This window comes from Myiozetetes cayanensis, unplaced genomic scaffold, assembly GCF_022539395.1.
Source record: "Myiozetetes cayanensis isolate MyiCay16 unplaced genomic scaffold, myiCay2020 scf13, whole genome shotgun sequence".
Lineage (NCBI taxonomy): Eukaryota > Metazoa > Chordata > Aves > Passeriformes > Tyrannidae > Myiozetetes > Myiozetetes cayanensis.
Genome location: NW_026086937.1, coordinates 437,753 through 463,396, shown reverse-complemented (window position 1 = coordinate 463,396; position 25,644 = coordinate 437,753). Strand labels below are relative to the sequence as shown.

The 25,644-nt window shown below is 38.4% G+C and overlaps 1 long non-coding RNA gene across 1 annotated transcript in view; it reads left to right on the top strand.

Annotated features, from left to right (window-relative positions):
- LOC126636328 (uncharacterized) overlaps positions 1–21,014 on the top strand; it is a 103,912-nt gene extending 82,898 nt beyond the window's left edge. Inside the window, exon 3 of the long non-coding RNA XR_007627948.1 lies at positions 19,827–21,014. This is a non-coding gene — a long non-coding RNA (uncharacterized LOC126636328). The remainder of the gene's footprint in view (positions 1–19,826) is intronic.
- Positions 21,015–25,644: the final 4,630 nt, after the last annotated feature.

Genomic DNA, 25,644 nt, shown 5'->3' with positions numbered 1-25,644 from the left:
TGCCATTCATGGCTTGCTTTCTCATGATCCGATGGCCAAGACCTGATGACTACCACAGTGGGAAACTGCAAAATGCTCCATAAATTTAAAAGTGGGATTCAGTTGATGCTAAAAAAGAAAGGAACCTAAGATTTTTAGCTGAGAATTTCCAAATTGTGTTGGTAAATTAATACCAAAAACCTTCTCACACTTTACCTGCACTGATGAACAAATGCAGACTTGGAGCTGATCAGGTCATCTACATGTTGACAGATACAGCGTGACTTGTGTTGCAGTTGTTATACCTCTGGAGCCCAGGACAAAACAAAGCAACAAACTGGCTTCATGAGCAGAGGCTGCAGCTCAAACTGTGCGTGTTGGTCCTGAGCAGTGGCTGCTCAGGGCTCTTCTCCTGGGACACACGGGTGGCAGTACGAGGTGCTGAGCTGGTGGGCACTCAGCAGATGCTCTCCATGGATGTCCTGTACGGATGCACTGCCATTCATTAACAGATAAATTTCTGCTGTCAAGGTTCATCTCCTTCCAAGATCAGCTTTGTACTGCCAGTTCCAGGAATTTCGTGTGTGCATAATAGCTTTTTAAATGTGTTACTCACATATGTCCTAGGAAAAATTCCTCAGAAAAGTCAGGGGTGTATGATGAATAATTAAACTCCAAGGAGTGAGGAATTTAAAAGGCCACACTGTCAACCGGAAGGGAGTTTATTAAATATATAATCAAATAATTATTGTATTTGTGGACCACGTTCTTTTTGGGGCCCTGAAATGACTGTGCATAATCTTATTTTTGTAGAGATTTATTCCTGGAAGGGAAAGTAATTTGCCTAAGGGATATATTGATTTCATTCAGCTGTCACCATCCCTTCGTAAGATGTTACAGACAGAAAGCCAAATTCAGGCTCAGATTTATTCAAGTTTGTTTTGCTTTTGCATTATACCAAATCTAAGTATGGTGCAGCGATTCCAAATGAGAATTGCTTTCCCATCGATTGTTCCAGTTTCACAGTGGACTGGATTGCAGCACCAGCTGGGTGAGGAGCAATAGAGGATGGGGTGACAGCAGAGGATGAGGGAGTGAGCTGAGTGCGCTTTTGAAGCCTCTCTCAAGGGAGGTAACTCCCTCCTGGTGGGCAGTGCTGGTGAGGGGCTTCACACAACCCTTGGGGGGGGAAATGCAGGGGAGCCAAAGCAGCGTAGACTGAGCTTTCCATGAGCAGCCCCTTCACTTCCAGGCAGAGCTGTGGTGCAGAGAGCAGGCTCTGCACTGGGCTGTGTTCTGGTGCACAGAGATGCCATCTGCAGCCTCTGGCAGTGCAGGGTTTGTGGTGTCGTGGACTACGAGCCCAGAAGAGACTGTGCAGTGCAACAGTTGTGTGAAACAGGCTGTGGTGCTTGCCTGGGTTAATGAGTGAGAGCTGCTGTGTCAGTGGGGACACACAGTCTCCACCACCACTCAGACATGTGGCTTCCTGCTTAGGATCTTTTAGGACTGGGGCCCTTTGTGCCCCTGTAGCCTGGCAGGAGCAACTGAGTGTTTAATCTGAGGGATGGACAGATCAGAATTTACTCTATGGATACCTGGGCTGAGCTGAAAGTGTGGAGATCAGGAACCTGATTCCTCTGAGATTTATGAGAGACCTGCAGATTGTTTTTATGCAGAATCATGGGCAGAGTTTGTGGCTGGATTCCTTGTGAAATAAAATCTGGCAAGCTGCTTTTATCAGATTTTGATATAAAATTGTAGAAATATCACATCATCAGTTCTTAACCTCTTTCTCATTTGCATTTATGATAAGAGTTTTCCTAGCTATGATGATTACACATGTTAAACATTAAAATACTAACATTTTAAGTTTTGTTCATCTTTTAGAACTGGCACAAATAGAGTCAAATTCAGAACTGAAATGCCCCCTATGCTCCCATCCTTCTTACACACACACACAAATAAAATGGAAAGACTGGTGTTTGAGACTGTATTTTAGTTAATTGTCAGTTGCTATGAACTTTATCTCCATGAGACTAAAACTTCAGACTCCCAATCATATTTTGTTAAGGCATGAAGTATGAACACACTGTATAATTCTTGTTGTAGGGTTTTATTTATTTTCAGGATGTAGAGTGTGTATATTCTATTTCACTAACATTTTACACCACTATATGTAGATTCAAATAAAATAAAAAATCTTTTTCTCCCTCATACTTCTTCCCACAGTCAGAATCTGAGCTTGCAAACCAGAAAGGCGTGTGACTGAAATGGTAGGCTTACACCATTAAAATGAAAAAGGTCGTAAAATAAAAATACTGTAGCTGTTTTTTCTCACAAGATGTGAGCTCATTGTCAATCTGTACATCTAGATAGGATTAGTGTAATATATATGATGTGAGCAGCAACTAGTGGATAGATGAATTTGAATGGGGCTGTGTTCTCCATGTACGGAAGAGGCAGTGCTTACTCAAATCTGTTAAAACTCCCTCATTTACAGCTCCTGGAGATGAAACATCCAGCAGATTGCCTGTAACCATAGCAATTGGCTCCGACATGAAAGATCTCCAGCACAGAGGTAGTGGTAATGGCAGAAGCAGCGTGGAAGATAAAGGTGTATGGATGGAGACAGTACCAGGTGGAAGTGAACTACTAAATAAGTGAAGGCGAGGTGCCCTAGATGGATCTGGGCAGATATGTGAGTTTTATGGGAAGGTTTGGGCTGGAGAGCTGTGCTGGGGGGAAGGCAGGGAAAGCTGAAGAGAAAGCTGAGATTTTGGTGCAAATCTGGTGTAGAGGATGAAATCAGAGTAGGGTAGGCACAGAGTACAAGGGAAGATTATGCTGCTGGGGGCTGCTGTCTCTCAGGTTCTTGCCTTTCAGCGAGGATTTAGCTGGATTTCAGGCATCTTCGTAAGTCAAAGTGTCCCACTCAACTCATGGAAGGAGGACACACAACTTGTTGACTCTTGATGATGGGTCATGGTGTGATTCCACTTGTCAAGGTGCCACAATCAGAAAGATGTATCTGTTCCATATCCCAAAGAAGTGCCAGAGTTGTGGGCCTTCACTTTTGAGATGTGGAAGGAAAATTCTGAAAGAAAAACCTGGCTTCTAAGAGGTGGGGAGTTCAATTGAGTTATGAGCACTGGCATAAATAAAAATATCTGAGATATTTACTTTAATATTTAATATTTTGCTTGGTTTCAATTTTTCGATTTTTTTGTAACCCATAGAATCATGCATGTAAATAGTTTTAATACAATACTAATAATAATAACAACAATAATAGAATTGGCTTATCAATCCCAGAGAAAAATAATCCATTTACAAGAAGCAAACCATATGAATGAACTAGGAACTGTAGATCAGGGCTCTTTAGCTTCATATATGCAATTTACATGTATCCAAAATGAATTTATGGAATCGCTACAAAACTGGGACCAAAACTCCTATTCAGGTCTTTGCTTTCATCATTTTGTCATAAAGTCTTGTTCAGTTTTAATTGCAAAAAAATCTCAGTAAAAAGTCTTCAGAATGTTAATGGTCTAAATCGATCTGATTAGGGATAACTTCACTTGAACAACTGGAATTACACTTGGGTAGGAGCATAGAATCTATCAGTGAGAGTCCCTGTTTGCAGCAATGTACTCCAGGGCTGAGCTGGCTTCCTGAGGAAGAGGCTCAGCTCCCACACCACAGCCTGTAAATCTACCACATTATGCAGAACATATAACCCTCTTGGCCTCCCTCACCCTGCCTTTTCACTACTTTTCCTTTTCAGCTTAAAGTTATTTTTGGTCAGCCAGGCACTTCTTTACAGAAGGCATAGTAAATATAAGATTTATACAGCTATGTGTCATGTTTAAACCCACTCAACTCCCCTGGTAAAAAAAGGATTACAGCAGTGAACATTTTCATAAACAAAATAAAGCAAAGACATTGAGCAAAAAAACTCAGAACGGATAGAAAAAAGATGTTACAGTCCAATGCATCCTATCTAGGCTGGAGAAATGAAGCTAAAGCTTGTATACATGTTCCCATTCTGGAATATTTTCTGCCAGTGTTTGGTCCCAAATTAGAGCTGTAGGTGATCAGCTCTAATTCGTTGTTTCACTCCTTTGATTTTGGAGCAATCAGAAACTCGTGAAGCCAGCTGACTTTGCAGGATTTGGAAGCTAAAATCTGATTAAACAAGGTTGCTGGATATTATCCACTGTCAAATCACTGGTTCATCTTTTCACTATGTCTTTAGGAACGTATGATTGCCCTATCTGCTGAGAGAGGGAGATTCTTTTATGTCTAAGAATTAGCTGGCACTGTTGTTGTCAGTATCTGGCAAAGTTTCACTTTCTGCTATGATTTGTGCTTCTAAATTAAGTTTGCTCTGGTGCTAGCAGCTTGGGATAAACACCAATTAAAAGTTCTGATAAAAAAAAAACAAACCAAAACAAAAAACAACTAGAAATCTAAAACACAGCCTGTACTACCAGCTAAATATTTATTCCAAAGTTTATGTACACACAAAATGTACCTCAGCCGTAGACAACACCTTTTTACATTGTCACTTTGCAAACCTAGATGGTCCTCAGATGCTTAAATTTTAACATCTGCTAAATAGGGTTAGCATCACTGTCAAATTGGACTGAGTCTTCAGTGAGTGGGTCCAAGTCTGCAATCATCAGCTGTCTAATTTGGTAATGGCAACTTCAGCAGAAGCAGAATCAAGACTGATAATTTCTTTCATATCAAATTTATGTATATTGTAATGTAATGAAAACATTCTCCAAGGAGTTTTCCTTTGCTGTGTATAGCACACAGTACCAGTTGAACCCTTTTCTTACTCCTTTTTGTGTTTTATCTACTGATACTACAGTGTCATTGGGAAATGCCCTGACTTATATAGGTGCAAGGTGCCTTGAAGGTCTTTTACTGCCTTGTAAATGTAAATATATGTTTAATCTTAGTTGTTGGAAATATTATACCAATCTTCCCCCTCCTCCCCCAGAAACTTTGCTATAAAAATACGTTCTATCTGGAACACTGTAAGCTAAAATAAAATTTTTCATTTAAATACCGTGAATCTGAAACGTTTTCAAATTCCTTTAAGGTGTTTAGGAAACCAGTATTTAGAGATTAGGCATCTGCTAGAAACTGCATCTCTCTGGTAGAACAGGTAACTTCCAATGGGGAAAAAAAATCCTAAGCTTTTCTGTAAGATATGGGTTACTTTTAAAATCTGTGGGGGCATCAATTTTCCACTCTCAGGTCAAACTGTAGTCAACACTGATGTCAGCCCACGCAAGCACATATCAATAATGACAGTATGGCTCAGCCAGCAGTGCTCTTACCTCTTGGCTAGAAGGTCACAAGTTTAAGTCTCCCACCAGGACTTGGGCTGATTCTTAATGCTGACAAGGCAGAGCAACACCAGGGAGGTGCTGAACTGTTTGAGGTGCCGTCCTTCATGAGACGAGTTGTTAATCCAAAATCCCTTTCTCCTGTCCCTGCTGCCTGTCTAGGCAATATTGCCACGGCACTTTAGTGAAAAGAGGCTGGCTAAGCCTCCTTCCCAGCCAAAATTCACTGTCACACGACGACAGGCTCGGCCATCCCAGGCAGTGCACAGGCCATTGTGTGGTTGCACCACCATTATTGTACTTAGTTAAATACAATGGAAACATTGTTAAGCATTTTAGGATACACAGGATATGAAGGGCCTAATGAAAAAGCCAAAATCTAATGCAGTTTTCTAAATTCTATTGTTTATCATGTCTCTGTACACAGGCACACAAACACATTATATGTATATTTAGAAAGTGGGGCTCTGTTAAAAATTACATTCAGCTTGCACCCATTCCATTTATATTATGTTGAGCAATTATACTCCTTCCCTCAAACTGATTTTTTACCATTTTGAAATAAGAACTCTGCATTTAATATTGCACATTTGTTATTAAAGAACCATATTGTTTAGCTTGTCATGATATAGAGTTGCCTTTCCATAAGTAAATTAAACATGGGTACTCAGGGGATATTTTCTTCAAGGCAAGTGGAAATTCTGGGAAGAAACGTGTTATAAAAACTGTCTATGGTTAAGAATGAGAAATAGTAGAAAGCTTGGATGTTCTCTGAGGAATAGGGTGCTATATGTAGCACTGTAGAAGTGTCATCTGAGGATTGTTATGAACTAAGAAGACTGCACGCTCCATTTTATTTTATTCAATTTCATTTTATCTTATTTTACTTTATTTCCCCTGACACATTAGCTAGAACTAGCATTAAATGCTCATTTTATTTACAGTACAATATTGATAAATGCATGTGTATGTGACCCAGACCTTAGGAATTACATATAAAGAATTAATATGGAAAAGATTATTAGGTAGCCCCAAGTTTGGTGCATATCACAATAATGTAAGAATTTTTCTCCCTCCTCAAATTAGAAGCTCTATGATCTTCTGAAATCAGAGTATCTATTTTTAAAAATAGTAGACTGGTAAGTAGAACTTCAAAATAAAGGAATCTCCCCCCCTCCTTTTTTTTTTAACCACTTTGCATAATATAAAGTCCTTAAACTCTTTTTGCAGCAGTCCTGCTGGCTTTCTCTTGCTTGATATTCTGACCATTTTTGGACCCTTGAACTCTGACAGAGAGGAGGGACTTGGAGAGGTTGTCATCTGATCTATGTAAGAAGGCAAAAGGAATAGCTTTCTCTTTAATAGCACTCTTTTCTGCTTAACAGTTGGTGGGAGATTAAAATGATCTAGGTGGATAAGGCAGGTTAAAGGTCAAGGGACACCACAACTCCTCCTCTCCCCCACATGTCAAAATACAGGCAGGTTGTTAGAAGTTAAAATTTTATGCCCCCTTCCCAAATATTTCAATCTATTTGTGCACTAATTTTTATCGTAAATTCCAATTCTTGAGGGGGAATGGACCCCTACTAGGCTACTGTCCAGCCTGTTCTAGCCGTCAGGTGCTGACATTCTGGGTTTCAGCCATATTAATTGCTGGATAAAGGCTATAATCCCCTCTCTTTGAAGCCCAAGACTGATTTTTAGGCAGTACTTCAAAAGCAGCACACAACTGAAGAGGCATATTTCCTACTAGCACTGAATCAACATGATTTACTCTGTTTGCATTCGTCTGCATACGCCTTGCATATTTGGCTGCACAACAAAAAGGTGTGAGTTGGCTGTAATACAGTCTAAGGAGAGGTTTTTACTTTCCTGGAGTTGATGTATGACCTCATCTGAGACAGACGGTTCCAGATCTTTGCTTTAAGCATCATTAGGAGAGTATAAACTCCTATATCATGCTTTTGTTACCAATGAAAAATCTTGCCTTGCATGCCAGCACTTTTTTTTTTCCCCGCAACATCATATTAAAACTATAATTTAGAGTGTGGCTGATTCTTAAGCCGCGAATAAATAAAGCCTGTGTTTTGTAAAAGCAAACCTTTTTCGAAACATGGATTTTAATATCTTAAATACTGCAGCTTCTTAATTAAATGAAGCTGTGATCCAGCAGCAAATATCCATTATTAAGAATAAATAAGCATATTGTTTAGCTTATTTTCTGGAAAAGGAAATGGGAGAAGAGGTCTTTGAATGGTAAATAGATTTCTAGCAGTTGCAGAGCTCATGGCTCAGTGTCGGTGTGTACATCTCTCCTGGCTGTGCCTCTTTTTGTGTCAGGGTGTGCTTGGCTTCTGGCTGGCTGTCCACAGAGCTGCACTATAGGGACTTTCTCATCCAGGATTTGCCAAGTATACTTAGTGTTATGTTTGAGAAAGATTAACAATATTTCAGATCAAAGGAGAATCCTGCTGCACAGTCTTACAAGATTGTCATTCACTTCCATTATGGCTCATTTGCACAAGATTTTCATGTAATATGAACCATTGTTTTGATGGCAGTGATTTGACATAAAGACAGGGCCAAAATGCATCTTGGAGCCCCACTCCCTCAGGCTGGGGGGTAGCTGGGGCGCAAAGAACTTGCCAATCATAAAACGCAACTTTGTCACAGTTATATTAAAGCCTTTTGCAGGTGGAAAACTTTTGAATGAGCATTGATTCAAGGAGAAAAACTAGCAATGACCATTTTTAATAGACTGTAGGCAATGTTTTAACCAGGTAAAGTTTTAGTTAATGTGAATGCAAGCCTCACATTTGGATCAATTTTGGTCAGCCACATATTCTGATGGCTTTGTTTGTTACTTTGAAATACAGAATTTGTATTAATATGTTTTACAAAAGTTGGAAATCACCATATCAGAAGCCACACATGATAAATTTATTTCTCCCAATATTTATTGTTTAACCTAGTAGCTTTATTTTAAGGATTAAATTTCCCATATGGGTGCTTTGCAGACACTTTAAAATGCAGATGCATTACAGTGCAGATGTAGTGCAAAACAGGAATCAATAAAATTTATTAGAGAACAAAAGTCACGTGTATCAAATAATTTTCTTCAATTCCTTTCTTTCAAGTAATAACTTTTTATATATTTTATGAGGAAATAAGTGTTGAACTTAATAAAGTTTCTGGAGAAGTTTTTTAGTTTGATTTAAAGCCACAAGTCAGAACTGGACAAAGCCTGTTGCTTTGGCTTTAATATACCCTGTTGGGCTTAGGTAGCACAGGAAACTCCATGCAGGAGTTGATCCAGGATGTGTGAGGCCTGATCCTGTAATTCTCACTGAGGTCGAACTTCCACTGACTTCAGACAAGGACTGCAGGATGAGCATTATTTCCTGTCCAGCTAAACACCTTAGGTACAATTATTCAAGTTAAACCCAAAATTTCAGCTGCAACTGTAAGTGTCCTGGGTTTCTGTGGGTCTAAATTGTCCTTAAGATTTTTGCCTGTGTCTTTTTCTCTCTGTTTTTAGGCATGGTAGTTCTTTTTCCATCAGTGGGGAGAAAAGAGAAAATTATTAATAATGTGAATGCATGAGAAGATGTAGTACTTTACATGGGGATTTGGAAAACAGTTTACTTCAAAGAACTAACAACGTGTTTAAAGCTTTACTTATGTGTGTGGAGGTATAATGCTAATAAATGCATACATACAGCTCAAAAGAAAAGTTGCTGTGTGGAAGTTTATTTGAGGATGTAAATGATTTATTCCTCTCTTTACTGTCTTTTTGTGGGTATAATTACTTAATAATTTCTTACGGGCAAAACACCTCAAATAATTAGTTATGAACTGTAAGAGTGTTTTAGAAAGAAAGAAATGTTGAAGAATACCACTGCAGTGATGCTTCAAATTGTTTTCACACTTTGTATTGCAAGTTACACTTAAATACATCTGGTGTGCTTTTAAAATGAAAATAACTAAAATATCCTTATATGAAAATGTGTGATGCAAGGAACCTTGTGGCTGGGTTATAAAATCCTGGTAAACGGACTGTAAAGCGGAAACACTGAAAAACATCTCATTTGGGTGACGATAGCTGGCATCTCCCTTCTAGACTGCCACGAAAAGGATTTATTTCAGGAAACTCACCACATACTGTGGAAGGTAACATCTATATGCCAGCAATTCCATTGATATTTTATGGAAAGCTTAAAAATATAAACATTAAACTATTGGATCAGTGTTGTTATCCCTGCTCAGGAAATGCTTGCAGAATACACGATCAACAGCGCCCTCTGCACCTGAAACCCCTCCGGTTATTAAACCCAGACGTTCCTACGTGCTGGAGGAGCCTTTTAATTTCAATTACTGCTTTTTTCAGCTGCTGGTAGGTATAGCTGGGCAGTGGGGGAAGGGTGAGAATATTCGGATACATTTTTAAGTGCTATGCAACTTTACCATATTACCTGATAGCTTCAGCACCCTTAGCTAAAAAATTTACAGTAATACATATTTTGAAGTAGAAAAAACCAAGCACAAAATAGCAGGAAAGCACTTTTGCATTCCCTACAGCATAATTTAGATCCCCAGAGCTGCAGTTTTGCGTTCCCTGCAGCATAATTTAGTTCCCCCGTGTGTCATTAACAGTGAAGCACATCACAGTCTGGAGTTTTGTTTTAGTACAGGTTGACTGTATTTTTAAAATAATTTTTACTCTTCAAATATTAGATACAAAATTGGAATTATCTGTTTCTTTTATTACTTCAAGATGTTTTCTGGGGAGTTTCCAAAAACCAGTAGTAAACCTAGAGACTGATGAATGACAGTATTTCAGGATTTGTTAGACATAATGATGCATTTAAAATTGGAGAACTGGGTATTTTTTCAAGGCTCAAAATAGAATTCTGCAAGAAAATAATTAGTATAAAAATGGGTTAATTTGAAATAAGTATTTTATGTTCCTACAATAATACATGTAAAAAAATGGTCCTGTTTGAAAAGTTCTTGCATAATATTTCTTGATGATCAAAAAGAACAAAAATTAATTTCTATGTGCTATTTATATAAGCAATTAGTACAGCTGAGATGCTAATTAAACCCATAATATACTTTGCTTATTCCTATAAAAGGCATTAGATGAGCTGTCCAAAAAACTCACAGCATAAACATTTCCCTTAAATTAAAGCGGCAATTTTAGATACTTTCCATTGAAATTTTTTTTTTAAACCAGAAATAGTGAAATATTAGAGCTATATATCCATGAAGTAGAGAAATGTACCTGAATACTTTGATTTTTTTAAAAAATAGATTCTCTTTTTTCAGTTCTTTCCGGGGATAATTTAATTCTTTACTATTTCTCATCCCTTCCTTAGTCAATAATTCCTTATCTTTAATATGAAAGTAGCTCCTAATAACAAGTTTTGTGTTTGAAATATGAGTTTTAGGAATGTTCAGGGTTATTTCTACATGGATTACAGTTTATGGTTTGAAATAAAAAAATGAGTGAATTGTGTGGAAACCTTCATAAAGTACTCATTGTATAAAATTAAAGTACTAAAATTAACATCAAAGAGTGGTACTCTCTTGCTTTAAGAGAATGGAAGTAGATCTACATTTACAACATAATATTAATGTGACTAAATATATATCTAAAATTTACTCATTTAAGAAAGGCAAACTGTCTTCATCACAGAAATTAAGAAGCAGAGAATTAGAAAGTCTAAAAATGTATCACTTCTGCACAAGAACCAAGTACTTTCTAAGCAAATTCAAAGACATATCTGACTGCTAGTGTAAGCTTAGATTATTGATGTGAAAGGGATTTAACAATCAGAAAACAATAGTTCTTTGTTAAATTTCTACTTTTAAGCAATTTAAGATGCTGCTTGGAAAGATACGAAGTCTCAAGAAATTTTCAAAAGCAAAGCCCTAATGGCTCTTAATATCACTGTGTTCATTTTAAGAGCAAATTAAAAGAGTGAAAGAACGGTGCAAATAATTGTTTCATATGTTCTTTGCTTGTGACTGCTGTAATCATCCAGGCTGATTTACAAATGTAGACTTGAAGGTTTCTCAGCTTCCTGCAGGGTAGAAGACTGTTACTTTGGCACTCACACTCATGCCCTTGTAATCACCACTCAAAACTGTGCCCTGGTACTTCCAATTCCCAGTGTCTTGATTGAACACCTCATTCTGTGCTAACAAGGTGTCCAAGGTATTTGAACAGGGGCTGCAGTCAGAAAATTGTTAATGGTTTCACTCATTAAGAGTTGCTGCACTAGTTTTGGTAATTTGGTAACTGTCTGAATTGCAAGTTGATTTTTTCCTTCATTTTAAATAATGATGCTAAAATTTGAGACCAGGAACAGTAACAGCTACAAAACCCCAGAAGGGTGCTTAAACCACTATATTTGTGTTAAAGCAAAGGATTTTCATAGCAGAAAGGGTATGATTTTATTTTTGAGGTTATGTTTTAAAACTATTGAGAAATACATAAACAAATATTAAATGGAAATCTAAGGACAGAAAATGCATAAAAAGGGAATAGCAAACTGTAAAACAGCCTGGAGACCCTAAAGAAATTATTTAGAAAGCAAAGCTAATATTAAAATTAAAACGAAAAAGTCAGAAAGAATTTGCCTTGGGCCTGGATGTACTTCTTTGGGGTAATTCGGATGAAATTTTTTAGAACAAAAGGATTTATAGCTGCAGGAAACTGTAGTATATGTATGTGAAAAAGGCCTTGGGAATCTTAAACATTTTTTTTCAGTATTGCAAGCTAAGCAGAAAGTAAGCCAAGATCAATGGACCCGATCCTGCAATTCATACTCAAATAAGAATATTTTGATTTTTCACTTGTCTGTCTCACTGAGTGCAGCATTTAGAAAGAAATGTATTCTTTGCAAAAATGTAACAAAGTATTATTAAAATTCATTAAAAAAAAATTATGTGAGAGGCATTTTCCTAGTTGTATCCACTCTGTCATCTGGGATCACTGAGTTACTTTCTTGAGCTATGAAATATTAAAGGAGGGAGTAGGTTCTATTTTCAAATGACACTTTGCACCTGAAGCAAATTTTCCCCATGGAAATTTAATTTTTGAAATGAAAAGAAAGACCTTTCCTAAAAAAAAAAAAAAAAAAGGAAAAGAATTGTTTGCAATGTTTTTTAAATCCACTAAAAGTTTAAGCCGCCGTAAAAACTTGCAATCGACTTGTTTAGAAAGGGGATTAAAATTCAGCGAGTCACTATATGTGGCATCTTTTGGCCAGGTTTTGTGGTTTTTCAATTACACATATCTATCTCTAAAAAGAATCTCTCTGTGGCTGTGAAAGATGCATGCACAAACGAAGGGAAATAGAGGAAATGCTGACAGCGGCCACACAGACAGCGCTGTCAAAAGCATACTATAAACAAACTGAGCAGAGATTTTTTTTCCCCCTGTTATTTTTCCTCCATTAATTTTAAATATTCTTTGTAACTTTAGAAAGCAAACTACTCTCCAGCACAAGTGTGGATAATATCCTTGTGGTAGGCGGTTTGAGTTTGTTCTTTACCGAACAAGCATACACTTGAATAAAAATCATACAGGAAAATGTAAAAATAAGATTGTAAATATGTTGCCAGATTTGAAATATGATATGATTTGGCTTTCACAAAAATATTCTAACCAGCAGGCAATATTCATCTGATTTTGTTTGAGCAGAATCTCTCATACAGATCCTTTAATGACTGTACTTTCATAAAGTTATGCTAGCCACATAATTTGTCTCTCAGCTGGCTGGGATATCTCTCCAAGGTACACAGATCTTGTTCTCGATGGAAAAAAGATTTCAAGCAAAAGAGCAAAATGAAAGCATTATTTACAATGCTGGTATAGTCTGCTTAGAAATATGCTCTGAGCAAACACGTAAATGTGAGCTGCTGAACTGAACATACTTTTTCAATGTTACAGAAGCACAGCACACCTCTGTGTTTTACATTAATTCCTATCTTTATTTAGATTCATGCTTTGAAATACTTTTTGTCGTTTCTATTTATTCAATAACGGAAATTATACTGATGTCTAAGAAACAAAGGGCCTATTAATATATCTGTGTATAAATTTCCTTCTGTGTGCCTCTGATTGCACTTGCACAGGGAGTGGATAAATAATTTTTAGAAGTATTTTGGAATTTGGATGTGTGGTCAGTGTATTTCTAAGCTAGACAGTGAAAGGTTTTTTTCCTTCTAGTAGTTAAGTCATTCCTCTGGAACTGATTGCGAAGATAAAACCCTATCTGTATAAATTGAAAACTTTTCTTTTTGAACTGGAAGTTGAACACAGACCATGACTTTTCCTTGGAAAAATTACAGCAATAACGGCCCCTGGCTGTGGAGGCATTTTTTGTTTTTTGTGAATCAGGCACAAAGTTATTTAAATTAATTCTGGTCTCAGCACCCTAATGGAATATCATTACTGATATTTATAAAAAATATCAGAAATCAGCAGTGTGTGGGTGCAATAGCAGTAGCGGTTTGACAAACTTCCCCAAACAATTTTTTCTTTATTGAAAAACAAGACTACTGATGACAATGTTCACTCATGATACACATGCTTCATGCATTTCACACATTATCTTTTTATGTTAATTGCATGGATCAAAAGTACTAACTATTGCTTCATGATCAATAGAGGCTAATTTATTTACTGTCTTTTGAAAACAGTCATTAAAGAAAAATTCAGAAGAAGAAACTCTATCAATATTTCCATGTAATTAAAAAATATATGACAAAAATAAAAATGTTACTACACAAACTCAGTCTACAGCAATGCCCAACCCAAAATGTTTTGCTCTTGTGATTGAATCCAATACGTAATTGTTGTTGAGGTATGTTTAAATAGACTGCAAGCAAACAGATTTAATTTCTCTGTGAGTGTGCTAACAGAATGCAGAATATCAGGTACCATAGCTACAGTATTTTAAGTGTTAATAGTTAATTAAATGTGGATATTTTAATAATAGTTCCCTTCCCCCTCCCCAACACTGTCACCTCTGTACTGACACTTCTGCATTTCACCAGTTCCTGTTTCGAACGTGTGGAATGTCTCTGAAATGAGGACCCTTCCCCTGGTTTTCTGGATTGGTCCCTTTGCCAAGGGAGGAGAAAGCCTGGGGTTGTGTGAACCCGTGGATCCACCCCAGATCTGGAGTTGCCTGTTTCTGCCTGCTCGTCACTGTGCATGGGCTTCCCACAAAGCTCCTCTCTGCCTTGATTAAGTGGGTGACAGACTTTGGTGGTCCCAGTGTATCCTGACCCAAACAAATGGTCTAAGGCAGAATCTGCACTTTAAAAATACTCCTGAAAGAAAAGCACTGCCAAAAGACAGCACATGCTTTCCCAAAGCTATCAATTCTACAGCAGTTTGTCACTGGAGCAGAAAGGGAACTGAGGTCTTCTTCAGAGGCTCCCCTCATCTGCTCATCCTACGCTCAGCACCACGCTCCTCCCATCCAGCTCTGCCAGCGATCAGGGTGCTGGGAAGGGAGCACGTTTCCCAGGCAGAGGCACAGTGAAGGAGCAGGGACAATGAGTGGTGATGAGAAAGCTTCTTGACACTAAGAGGAGGCACCTTTCAAAACTTCCCCATGCCTCCTGTGCAGCACAGGATAGAAAGGGCTGAGGAGGACAGTGAGAAGGAGAGCTCCAGTGGAGAATACGTGGTTCTAATGTGATGAAGTCCAATTCTTAATAAGGAAGTACAGTAAGCATTTGGGTTCAGCATTATCCTCATTGGTAGCTTCAACCCTCCCTTTATTCCAATATCAGATTTCTCTGCACTGCCTGACTTTCTTATCACTTTGTCTCTGATGGTTTGTACACAACACTCAGTGTATGCTTTGTAAAAATGGATTGCACAAGATGGTGTGGATTTAAATGGGTGCAGTGACTTTTTCAACCACTGATGGATTCTCCTTGACTGTGTTCAAAACCTCCATTTTCTGGCTGGAGTTAATGGTGGCATTGGAATTAACTACTGGGAAAATTCTTACATGATTACTTTTCAAAACTATCTGGTTTTCATTTTGATTGTTTATTTCTGACATGTTTTTTTCTCCCCCTTGTGATAGCAAAGATGTGGGCATGATCTTTCAGCACAGGAGCACCTAGTCCATCAAGAGTATTCATAAAAATCTTTACTGAAACTTGCTGAGCCATGGTAATTTCTTTGATCCCTACCACAGTGACTAAAAAATTCAACATAATATGTAAGCAATGAGTTATCCATGGGAAATTGGAGAAACACCAGTTGGATAGGATAGGAAATAGCTCAGCACTGTCATGGTCCATTTTTTTTTGCCCCCATGCAATTCTTAAGCTATGTACATTTTACACAAGCAATCCCTGATGAGTCCATCTTCAAACTGAGGTGAAAAAGAGCTGTGGGTCTTTTTGAAGCTTTTGGGGAGTCAGGACCACTTTGTCTTTACTGACAGGTTTCTCTGGCTGTCAGGGGGATGAGTGTCAGTGTAATGATTTGCTATAACCAGAGGAAATGGTGTTCTGAGTGATGTGGGCAGTGGTGTCATTCATGAGGTCTCTGAAGTGGCTCAGGGATCCACATCCCTGTTGATCTACCCCAGATCCCTACTCAGATCAGAGGTGCACCATTGTCTGTCTGAAGAATGTCTACCAGAAGGACTTAGTGCTACTGTTCTGGAGGGAGTAGGGAGTGGTAAAGGATATCTTTGGTATTGATGAATGTGCTGACTGAAAATATTAGAAGTTTTACTGAATTTTCTGGATGTTTCTAAAGGCATCTCTATAGTACCTCAGGTTTTGTCTCTGTGTTTGTAGCATTACTCTGTTCTAGTTTTAATCAGTATCTAGTTTGGGTAAAAAATGTGCCTCACTGTCCCCTGAGGTAGTAAACCAGATCTTGAGTACTAACTGGAGCTGCCTGCTTGCTCTTGGTTTTCCCAAAGTGCACCCAAAAAACCCCAAGATCACTGTTTGTACCTTCATGACGCTGTGTGCATGCCATAGGCCTTTGGACTTCCACCAGCTTGGGACTGGTTCTGGGCAAAGAAGCAGTTGTGCTGGGTACTGCTGCAGGGAACAAAAGAAGGGCTGTGATGCTGGGGCACACAGTGATGACAGTGTGGAGATCCAGCTCTGGGAATGACATAGGATAGTTTCTGCCTCTGTTTTAGCTGCCTTGGCATCAGCAGGTACAAGAAGTCCATGCCTTCCCTCATTCCTCTCTCTCTCTGCTTTTGAAACATTTCCTCTTCTTGGATCGAGCCCTTGTTTGCTAAACTGCCATGAACTGAACCTGCCTGTGCTCCTGATTGAGTGTGGACTAAACATCTTCAGTAACCCTGAAATCTTCCTGCTAGAATGATGTATCATTTGCTTTGAATACAAGTCTGGTTTGCCACTGCACAGGCAGCAGTGGGGTGAAAGAAGTGCACGGCACTGGACACAATTCTCCCCTTTTCAGTCGCACCCAGCCCAGTTTTTCAGGATCACTGCCACCCCTCCCTGGGGCTCTGCCTTCAGGGTCTGGATGAGCCCTAAGTGCTGGAGTTCATTCCTGATGCAGGACATGAAAGCTGCAGGGTTGCAGGTCTCTAACCAAACATCAGTTGCTTCTAACATTGCTACAGTGCTCCACATGTACAGCACAGAGTATGGAATCACCACTATTTTTACTTTCACACTTTAGAAGATCTCAGTGTAACAATTTTTTCTCTTGATGCTCTCTCTATTTTCTTCTTTACTAAGTTTTATACCGTCATTGCTCTGACTCTCCTTAATGTATAAACCCTTCAAATCATTCCCCTACTTGCTAGTCCATCTGTGGCCTACATGTACCTAAAATTTTTTTAAAGGAAGTTTTCTCACTATTGTGAAATAGAGTATCAGAAAACTTCCATGAAATGATTTCTTTCTATCTGAAATCAATGATAGAGCTTCCAGTTGTAGTTAGTTAAGATTTTTTGTTGATCTCCTCTTCTGGTAGTATGAGAGATGTGTTTTTTCATCAGCACATTCTTTTTTAATGAGAATGAGTTTATATGCCATATCTGAAAGGAATAAAAGGAAAGACAATATAATTTCAAAAAAGTGTGGTGATGTGGGTACGGAAAAATGTTTGCATTTTTGCAATCTTGAGAAGAAATAAACCTGAAACATATTTATTGATGCATCCCAGATAAGCAATTTCTATTGTGATGTGTTCTCTCAGAGACTGTACTATGGAAAATTGAGAATAATGGGCCATGTCATGCCTTCAGTCCCTGTGCAGAACTCACACTGATGTCAATAGGAGCTCCCTTCACAAACCAAGGCCTGTCTATGACCCACAGAGTCACTAGTAGATCTTTCCCATACATAACTACAAAATTAATGGAGCATTGTAATCCATTTTGAGATCTAATGAAAATACACCATGATTTAAATTGCAATTAAACAGAGAGATGTCAATAGGCATTGATGAGTTTCCACATGAAGACAGCAACATTCCTACTGCAAACTTACAGCTTTTGAGGGGTAATGGCTCATAGACTCTAAAAACACATTTACTCAGAGAATTATTGATTAAACATCTCAGGAGCCTTAAACATCTGAATTATATCTTTATTGTAAGACATAATTTGTACACCCAAGACTTGATCCGTTCTGGAAAGATCACAGAATCCCATGTGATGAAATTCAGAATTCTTAATTGCCTTACATTTAAAAATAGAAAATCATAACATTAAGTTATGCTTTCTAGCAGGGGGACATTGGAAGGTTGTAGAGTTCGGTGCTTCACAAAGGTGTCATTTAAAGTTCATACACGTGATGGTGTTTCATGTGTCCATGACTTTTTAAGTTATTTAATGTGATAAACTATTCAGGGGTTGTGTTTGTGCGAGAAATGTCATGAAATAATTAGGGCCTGTGTACTTCACATCATAGAGAGAACAAATTTATTACAGCAGTGTTTAGACTCTACACCAGAACTTTTGAATCCCACAGTAATATTAATCTTCCAGTGATCTGAAATATTTCATTCCCTGCTTCCTACCCTCATAAAAATACACACAAAGCTGTGGCTTATCTTTGAAATTACCCATTGACATAAAATATGAGGCCTATTATTTTCCTGTGTTTCAAGGAAGTGTTTCTCAGTATGCTTACCAAGCAGAACAGTCCTGGGCTTTAGGCAGGAGCTCCTGTTATCCTGCCCAAAGTCGACCTCCCTGCTCGCCCTCACCCCACGGCCTCCTGCTCACCAGGGGCTTGTTCCTCTGCCAACACCTGGCTACCGGGGACTGACTGGTTTATTTCTCCAAACAGTAGTTCAGCCTCCTATTTTGCATACTTCTGCAAAATAATGAGCAAGTCATTATCTGTTGTAATGTAATTATCTCTTACTTGAACATGACAAGTCCTGGTCAGAATGTTAAAGACTTGAGCCTTCAGCAGATGCACAGCGTCCTGAAGAGATGCAATTTCCCAGTGAAGGAAGAGCAGAGTATGCTGGACTTCAGATGAAGTAAATGAAGAATCCATTCCCCTAATACTGTCTGCAAACTCTGTCAGGACCCAAAATTTCCCTTGGCTTTTATAGGTTTTTTTGGGTGTAATTATATGGACTGGGCATTATACATGTTCCTTTTATAAATAAAGTAGAATATATTAGAGTGATATGACTAAAAGTGGAGCCATGAAATACATTTCTCATTACAGGACCACAGCAGTTATTTAAAAAAGAAATCACATAGAAAAGTCCAAGAGAATTTAATATTGTTAATGATGAAATAGAATTTTTGAGGAATTTTGAGATTGACAAAGTAATTTTGCATTGATTTTTTTTTTATTTGTTTGGGTTTCTGTTTTGTTTTGGTTTGGTTTTGACATCTGCTGGATGGTTTCTGTTTGGGGGGTTTGGTGGTGTTTTGTTTTTCTTTTCTTTTTTTTTTTTTTTTTTTTTTTCATGTGATACTGCAACTTCTCTAGCATTTATCTTGCCAGAAGTCTTATCTATGAGAAGGCTGGGCAGCTATTTTTTGATATTCTCACAAAGCAGCGAGGCACTGGCACTGAGTGAAAAACACACAAGTCTCTTTTACTCCACAGCAACACCCCCATTTAATATCCCACTTTAGCAGGGAGATGGGTACTTTGCAACTGTATCACTCTGTGCTGAAGTTTATCTCCGGACAACAGATAAACATGATCCCTGGAAACTATTTAAGCCAGGAGCACATCTAAAAGCTGTTTTTTCTTATTGTTTCCTGACTTTCTGGACACTAACCAAGACCAGCAAATTCTTAAATCCTACAAATGATTTCAGCCATCTGTAAGTTATAAAAGAACTCTGTTCAACCTCAAATACCTGAGCTGATTTCTGTTCCTATTGCAGGGTGCTCCACTGTTGAGCCCTCTTTGGTCTGAAATAGGCTTTGTGGCTTTTTTTTCTTCTTCCTTTGTCTGCTTTTTCAGCTTACGCCTTCTCTATGAGAATGGTCTGAGATGACAAGAAAAGGTGTCTGAGCTCACAACCCCACGCACTGCATTTGGAGGAGTGGTGTATGAAACCTGGCCAGCACAGTCTGGGCACTGACGTCCCATAAAGCCTACAGGGAAAAAGAACCAGGAGCTCAGGTTTACTGCTTACATTTTCTTTTCTGACCCTTTCCTCCTGCCCCCTGAACAGTCAGGTGATCTTTCATCTTACCTTTCTCCTTTGATCAAGGTGCAGTCGTCTGCATAATAGGACAAAATTTTGGTCTAGTAAACTGTGAAGCTCTTTGGAAGATCTGCTGATTCTAATAAATGAAGCAACACTTCTTCCTCGCCACAATCAACAGATTTTTTTTCCACAGTCAAGCCTGCTAAGAACATTTTAAATAATGTTCTTCTGGACCGAAACTCAGTTCCCAGACTCTTCTTCTTTTTACTCCTGTGAACACAGTGCTGTACTGTATGTCAATTTGGTCTTGTTTGTGGGTTCATTTTCCCCTCCATTAGAACAGCATTTCTCTCTTTTTTTTTCCTTCTTGTGATATTGTTCAAAGGCTTCTTGTGATGCCTTGAAAAAAGTTATTGATTGTTAGATCATTTCTCTCATTCATTCAGATGTTTTCTGGTCCCCAGATGGAAACATCACAGCTGCTGCTCTGGATTTCACTATCGACTTTTGTCTCTGGATTATCAGAGCCCTTAGCAAAAGGGCCTAAATCCAGGCACCCCTTTTCCCTCTGTTGAGACTCAACACTGTTATCCTTCCAGCTCAAAGGAAGTCCCAGTGCCTGTATATGGCCAGAGTCTGGAGCAGAAAGGTCCTGTGATTGCTTTTTTTGAGCTATTTTTCTAGTGCTCCTTTTTTTAGTTTCTGTACAATTTTTCAGCTCTTCTGTAGGAGCACCAGATCTCAGAGGCCAGTCTGCTTTCCTACCTCCCTCTGCTGTTTTTATATCTACACTGCTCATTTGTTACAGGTTTGAGGGCCAGAATCAACCTGACAAATTAGTATTTTTCAAATTCAGCATTTTCTGACCGGCAGCCATCTGCTCTGACAAAGAAGAAAGTGGGAAGCATTGCCGTGGTTTAAATGCTTTTCACCCAATCCCTCAAGGAAAACCTCTTTTTTAAATTCAAAGAGTTGTTATGATTCAAAGAAAATGCTTATTCTACAGACTGTTTCCTTTCCATTAAAGTTTATTTATACCGCCCTCCTTGTCTGAGGGTATAATTATGAATGATCTAAGCTTGTACTGAAAATCCTAAATTAAAAAATACATCTGTTGCAAGGATTCTCTCACCAGAAACCTTGAAAATGTTATCCTGTCTGTGCATCCATATATCTGTCTGTCTCTCTCTAGGTTTATGGCTATCCTTTATATGTTCCAGAAGTAAATGGGATTATATCACTTGGTTTATACTTTAACTGCTGTATGCATTCATGAAAGGAATAAAACTATGTGGAAAACTGAATACATTTAATATTTATTTATATTCACCTTTCAATTACATTTTCACTTGTTAAAAACTGAGGGGCTTAGATTGTATCGTTCTTTCCCTTCTTGATTTAGAAATAATCATCAGTGTAAGAAAACATTATGTAAATGGAAAAAGTTATGTTTATAAAGAAAAGAGAACTATATTATGAAAGATATAAACTGCAACAGTGTTCATTCAAAGGTAGGTGTTTTACAGACAACAAAGTGCAGTCGCTTTAGCCCAACTTTTCAGCCTACCTCAGGAAGCATCAGTGAAACACATTTATTTTTAATTAAGGCCAACTCTGGTCCTCATATTTAAAGCAAATGTTGGGACAAAGAGCACCAGAAAAGGACATTATTTCTTCAGTCCTTTGAAGCTGCTGCCTCCTGATATGTAGCTCCAGGGAGGGCAACACCACACGGACAGTGGATTCATAGCAAAATCTCCACTTGGTAGAAGAGATCCAGACAGCACTTTTGTCAGTTGGATTTTACCTGATTAATAATCTTATTTTTAATTTTTCAAACATTACAGTGGAATGAGTCCATTAAGATGCCATAATGTTAAATAACATTGTCATAAGTTCTTCTTTCATTTCACTTGCATGCATTTTTGAAAGGTACCTTGTGGAAATGATTCTTTTACCCTGCCATTTGCCTATATATCATCTCATGCTAGTACTGAAAGGTTAAATGTTATAATTTATGCTAATTTTAATTTTCCCTAGTGCCATAGGCAGTACAAATCAAGCAGCAGCAATTGATTATACATCACTGACAGTATAAAATAGAACAAACATACAGTTCTGTCAATGAAAGGCCTGTGCCAGGTTAGTCATAGTTAGGTTGTTATGGCCTCCTGAGAACAGCAGTCAAAGCCAAGCAATAATGATTATATGAATATTTATTTTGTGCATAATTTTGGATCCAAGCCATTTTAATAAATAATTTTCCATGGTACTTTTGTGCCTCAAGAAGTGTGATAGAAGGGCTGTTTGCCTCTTGAAGAATTTTGTGCAATAAATACCAGGTATGAATTTGGGCTTTGGCTTTTCGGAGGAAGCCTGAAGTTGGAGCAGTCAAGCAGAGCTTCACCAAAGCATGTGCTCATACAAAAATATGTGGGTTACAATTTCAGGAGAAGGAAGAGCTCAAATTCTCTCCTAGGTCGTCAAAAAGCAGAAACATATCACCAGCTTGATATCATCTGGCAGCTAATTTTGTTCCTCTGTCACTATCATAAAGACTATGTTTGGAGGTGAGCAATGATAGTCAGGTTCTCAGACAGAGCTTTTCAAATAGCCAGGAGAAACACCCATGTTGTTCATTTACCCTGATCTTAAACCCTTCCCTCTTCACAGCACAGAGAAGGTAACACATCACCTTGGTTTACACCTCTTCAGAGCACATCTTTGCTGTTACTCTGCTCCTCCAAAACTAACATTTTCTTCACAAATGGAGCTTCATGGTAGGCAGCAGGCACTTATTTTCATAGATTAATGGATCATTCCCTGCTCTGCAACCCACCTTGTAAGGTCATGAGGCAGAAGACAGAAATGAAGTCACAGAAGTAGGAGGTGTAGGGTAGAAACTGGTATTTTAACAATGTTACAGGAAAGGGGTTTAATCTCTTGAAAGACAGGCTGAGGTAACTCAAAGCTCTTTGAGACACTCTAGAAGAAAACACTATATGGAGGCAAACAGAAGTGACCTCTGTGGCTGATGGCAGTACAGGGAGGCTTAGTCTGGACTGGGAATTGTGGTTAAGTGTCTCAGGAGCTTTTCTGCTCCTGAGTGTTCTCCAACCTGTGTACAGGCCATGGAACCTTGCTAGAAAGATCCTCTTGGAAGGGATGAGCTGCAGAGGGGGTTGCAGTCTTGCTGGCATGTGTAAGAGGACAGTCAATGCCACATTGCTTATGGTAGAAGGAAATGGAGCACTGACAATGGGATTAGAAATTATTGCCTAACTGGAGGCCAAGTGGGTAACCCTATGAGACAAAGACAATTACACACTTACACAGATCACAGAAGATGGGAAGAAGATGCTTGAAACAAGGCAACAACAACTGAAAGGCAAATTCTGCAATAAAACTTTTTCAGAAATACTTGATAAATTTCAGCATAAAAATCTTGTTGACTTTTAATTGGAAGTCAGTTTGAGTGGTTTCAGCACTGTAACTACAATAGCCATTCTTGTTGATTTTTATGTGTCCAAAACTTATTCAATGTTTGTGTGACAAAGCTTAAAATAGAAATAAGGATTTAGCTTGTCCACACATCAGCTTTGCATTACAATATGATTTTTTTAGAGACATATTTGTGAACAGAGCCATTGTACCAAAAGATTAGAATACTCATTTTCGAATTCAGTGCTTTAATTTAAAGAAGACACCATTTTTTTTTTTCATGTAGCTATTGCTTCTTGATTTAGAATTAGTGAAACACGGACTGGTTACTTTAACCCAGATGGTTTCTTCCCCACCCATAAAGATTGGTTACTTTAGCACAGATGTCTCTTTTTCTTCCATAAGGCATATTAGAAGGAAAACAAAGATTCACATTTAAGCAATAAATAATAACAACTACCACCCCCATTGGCTTAGATATGTCCAAATCCAAAACCACAGCTTAAAGTTACTTTAAAGTGTGCTGGACCACAGCTTAAAGTTCTTTCATTTAGCTTTCTTTTTAAAAGATTTGACTCTGTTGACATTTTTTTGCACAGTTTCAATTGATCTTTATTGAAAAAGAATAAGGATGGAGCAGACTGACAATTTTATTTGACAGATGATTAATAACTTTGCTTAGATCTGGCCTGAAGCGTAACCACAAAGTGTTTGATAAGGGATGGATAAAATATGGTTTGCAGGCAATTGAGAGTTTAAGGGACATAAAATGGCTAAATGGCAACCTTAAAGAATGCAAGGTAGGGAACCATGAGGTATTGTTAGTACTGTTCTAGTGCCCTTTCATCCTAGCGTTATTCTGACTTTTCTTCTGATTGCTCTTGGCATGGCGGGCAAGTCTCTATGGGTACATGTGCAAAAACATCTATTTATGGACAGGGATCTCCCTTTGTGCACAGGACAGTGGCTCAGCCTCATTTCCCAGAGTCTATAAGTTAGTCTCAAAGCACTAGTTCAGGGTCTGAGATCAGCACAGGATTTATGTGGCCTGCTCAGGGTCCCTTGGGCATTCCCTTGCCATAAGGGAGCTGTTCTCCCATTTCCTGTCTAGCACCACACCGAAATTGTTTCCTTGCAACTGAAACTCCCCAAAGGTTTCAGCTCTTTGCTTTTCTCCAAAAGGAGTCTGACCTGTCCCAAAGTAAACTCAAGCGCATTTGAAAACAAAATTGTTTTATGATAACAATTTTTCTCAGTCTTTTTAGCCCAGTCCAGATTTTGCTACTGCAGGGAAAAGTTGGTTGTAAGGATTTATATTATGTTTATTTAATTAGTAATTTCTGTAAAAGATAAATTAGTTCTGTTACTTGTGGTGGTCTGTCATGCCAAGAATAATATTTAGCATCTATGGCTTAACACAATACGCCATTTTTAAAGGACTTTTTCCTAAAATTTAATTTTGGATTTGGGACTGTGGAGCTTTTAACTTACCTTCAGGAGTGTATTTTGAATAAAAATAACAAGAAACTGCTTTACTAGAATATCAGCCATGCTTGACTGATATTAACCATATGAAAAAATGTATGAAACATATAAAATTCACATAAGAACTACAGTTAAACCCACTTATATTTTTCTTTTAAAATAGATGTCCAAACTTTAAAGTTGCTATGTTATTCTTCTTAAGATCCAAACGTATTTTTGGAGACTGAGATCCTACTGTGTGTAATAACAAACACCTCATGGATGGTGGGGGAAAAAATCAACTTTCCTTAATGCTACTCTTGGCCAAAGGGAGAGTGAAAAAAATTTTATGACAAGGTATCCCCTACAGTAGAACTACACTTTTTCCCCCATCCCTGGATGGAGAAAGAAGAGTTTCAGGGAAGCCTCCTCACCTTCAGCCCCTGTTTTCTTGCCCTGTATCCTGGAGGTTTGCCCCAGTGTGGTGTTAAGGCTGAGGAAGCTGCACAAGCAGCTGCTTTCTCCCTGAGCACCGGGGAGCAAGGACTGACCAGAGTCAATGACGAGGTTCCTCAGGACTTCAGTGCCTGTTGGATCCTGCCCAAGCCATCAATCCAGGACATACTACCTGGTAGAGACCGCTGCAACTGGGGAGAGCACACGTAACTGGTCTGATACTGGTCTGACAGCTCCTCACAGCACAGTGTACCAGTACCCCAGGAT